Here is a 3,306-nt window from a genome sequence, read left to right as displayed (position 1 = left end):
TATCATGTCCATTTATGGTTCTACGAGAGTGAGAGCACCAAGAGGAGTTACTTAAAGGGCCATTATCATAGGTTGATGGTCAAGCCCCCCTTGGAGAGACTTAGCATATTTTGGGGACAATACTTTGCTAGAATGAATTATAAGTTCTATGCACAATGATAGCTTGTAATATCTAGGGCTTGAATTCCCATCTATACATCATTCCATGTTAAGGCCCACTTGGAGGTGCCCTTGCCACCATGGATGACTTTTTCATGATAGTTTCATTAAGAAGTGAAACTTTTATATTGGTGTCGAAGTTTGTATGCCCTAATAAGAATAAACATTTGAAATATTTGCCAAGATTTGAAACTTTAATGAGAAAAAATTTAAAGTTTCACTAGGATTTACATCTTTTACTTTAAATTTCAAAATATAAAATGTATAATTTTACCATGTTCTATCAATATTGTGAAACTAAAAAAACTAGCTTGATAAACTTTCACCAGGATTTAGATTAATATATAAGTATAGCTTCGATTAAAAAATCCATGCTTGCCACATACATAATTTAATAAATTAAGTCAAGACCACTTTGTTAAAGGTTCTTGGGGTCATGGAGGGAATATCTACTTGAGGATACCTTGTTTAAGGGTGCCTACTTTTAGGTTGGAACCCCCAACCCCCACAAATGGAAGAATAAGAGAGGATTTAGCCCCCTTCAAATGGAGACCACCTACTTGCAAATCGAGCTATTGTACAAGCCTTTACTACCTTGTCACTTCTTCCCCCCCTATCCCATTTCTCTTCCCCAATCCCCCTTTCATCCTTACCCTTCTGGGACAACTAGGGATGTGACCCCTTCAAATCTAGGTATACCTAAAGATTTAGCCATTAACTCACCAAGATTTCTGCATAGAAAATGAGTCTCATATTGTGTTTTAGAGCACCACCCAAGAGATTTTATATGTGAATTCATTGTAGCTACACTTGGCTAGAAGGTTCCGTGACTTAAAGGTTGTAAGATCATTGCTTGCAAGGCACAATCTTATACATATATACATACATGCATATGTACATACATATGTACACATGCTAGCATGCAAGTATGTAGATACATACATATGTACATACGTACTTACATATGTATGTACATGCATGCATAAATAGATACATGCATCCATAGATACATAGATACACACATACATACATACATAGATATGCATGCACATGCACGTGCATGTGCACGCACACACATAAACCCTTCCAATAAAGAGGATATACTTAGCACCCTTAAGTAAGGTGCTTCATCCCCATAGAGAACTTTGTTGGGATCAACATTAGTCACTCTATTAGGAGCATTATTCATTGATACTAACCTTCATGACTTTCTAACAAATTGAGGAACTCTTTCCCATAGAAAACATTTACCAGAATGGGGTTATCTTTTCGAATGAAAAGGAATGATACCTTAGTTATGAATGGTATGAGGTACCCTCTAATATGCCATAATGATACAACCGATAGATTACTGACTAGATTAATTTAGTTCTCTATATGACCCATGTGGCAATTCATGATATTATATATAGAAGAATATACAATGGATACCCGAGGATAGTATATCCTCGCGCACATCACACCATGCCCTAGAATATATAATTTGGCATTTGAGTTATATATGATTAACGACTGGATGCACTAATACATCCCCTCCAAATAGCATGTCACATAAACTATCCATGGTGCTCATACCAATTATATACATGATTGCTTATAATTGATTCCTATAAAGAATTAATCAAGCTAAAACAATTATTGATGGACTAACCTTGGAGGACACCATACTATACCCATTAACAAACAAGGGTATTATCCCTTATAAGGAACTTCTAATGAAATTTCTCTAGGAAAACTTATGTTTTTATATGCTACAATTGGATCCTTGGGAAGATATTACCACACCCCACTAGATGGAAAATAAACTTATATTGTGTGGCATAAATACTAACAGTTGTCGGTAGGATGAAGAAGGCAAAACAAAGATCATCATTGATGAGAGACTTGGTTATTTTCTCCAAAGGGCCCTCCCAAGGACCCTAGATCAGATATATTTTTGATTGTTTCAAAGATACTTATTTTCTATGATTTAAGGTGGAACAGAATTTAATGTAAAGGAAAGCAATATACATCAATTAACAATTTTTTATTTTTGAGCATTTAACTGCCAAAATTTTTTACTTCTGTAAGTCGAGATGAGTGACATGGATAACAATTGTGTGCTAGCATAGAAGCCTTTAGCCCCACATTAAAAGGTTCCAGTTTTGACTGATCCTTGGTGTGGATGGATGCAGGTGAGTTGGCATGCTTCTTAGCCAGATTTGTAGATGGATATGTTTGAATATTACACTGGAGCATGAACTAGCATTGGTGGGATGAATGAACATGTTTCTATTCCCTATAGTATTTGTTGTTATTTTACACATAGCTTTTTGGTATCACCCATAATTTTGAAAAGGGAGCCATTTTCATATGGACTTGCTACACACATGGGTGTATCTTGGAAGAACATAAATATACCTAATTATGATCATAATCTACAGTTTTGGACAGACATATGTCTTTTTATTGCTAAAATTCTCCCATTTGACAATATGATGGATTTGAATGGGATGAATTGCATATGAGAGATTTGGAGCAGAGTATATATCCTTTTCTACAATATGAAGTTGGTTTGTACCACCGAAACTTCGGGTAGATAAATGACAGCAATGTTATGCATATCTTCAAATACTTGTGGAGTTTATTTTGATGGAAGTCATAAAACTTGGAATACATTTGACTTTGGAATATTGCAAAAAATGGGTGTGATTACTTGAATTGGTATAGTATATTTTTGATATTACTAGTTAAGGGCTCTCTGATTTGATATTAAAAGGGTTTCTTAAATTCTTTAATATTGTTTGAGTAAGATATCTCATATAATGATTAGAGAAGGTTGAACACACACTCTTCCCTTGAGGGATCCTTTTATTCTTTGAGTATATCCTTGTATTCATTGCCCTCCCATTATTGGCTTTTACCTCTATCATGAAGGAATGCCATCATTAGGGATCATGTGGTGCAGCCTTTCCATGAACATTATAAATAACCCTGCTATGGCTTAACATGTTACTATTAGGGACCACTATGGACCATATGGACTACTAAGTATAATGTTAAGGGGGTTGTTGTTAAGTTCCCCAACCCTAAGGTAGTAGAGGAGCAGATTTTTTATTATGTTTTAGATTGAGATGGAGCATGTGTATAATGATTACACATGCAATG

The sequence above is a fragment of the Dipteris shenzhenensis genome, chromosome 18, assembly GCF_047967505.1.
Source record: "Dipteris shenzhenensis isolate YYH24624 ecotype China chromosome 18, Dip_SZ_1.0, whole genome shotgun sequence".
Lineage (NCBI taxonomy): Eukaryota > Viridiplantae > Streptophyta > Polypodiopsida > Gleicheniales > Dipteridaceae > Dipteris > Dipteris shenzhenensis.
Note: the sequence above shows the minus strand (reverse complement) of the source record.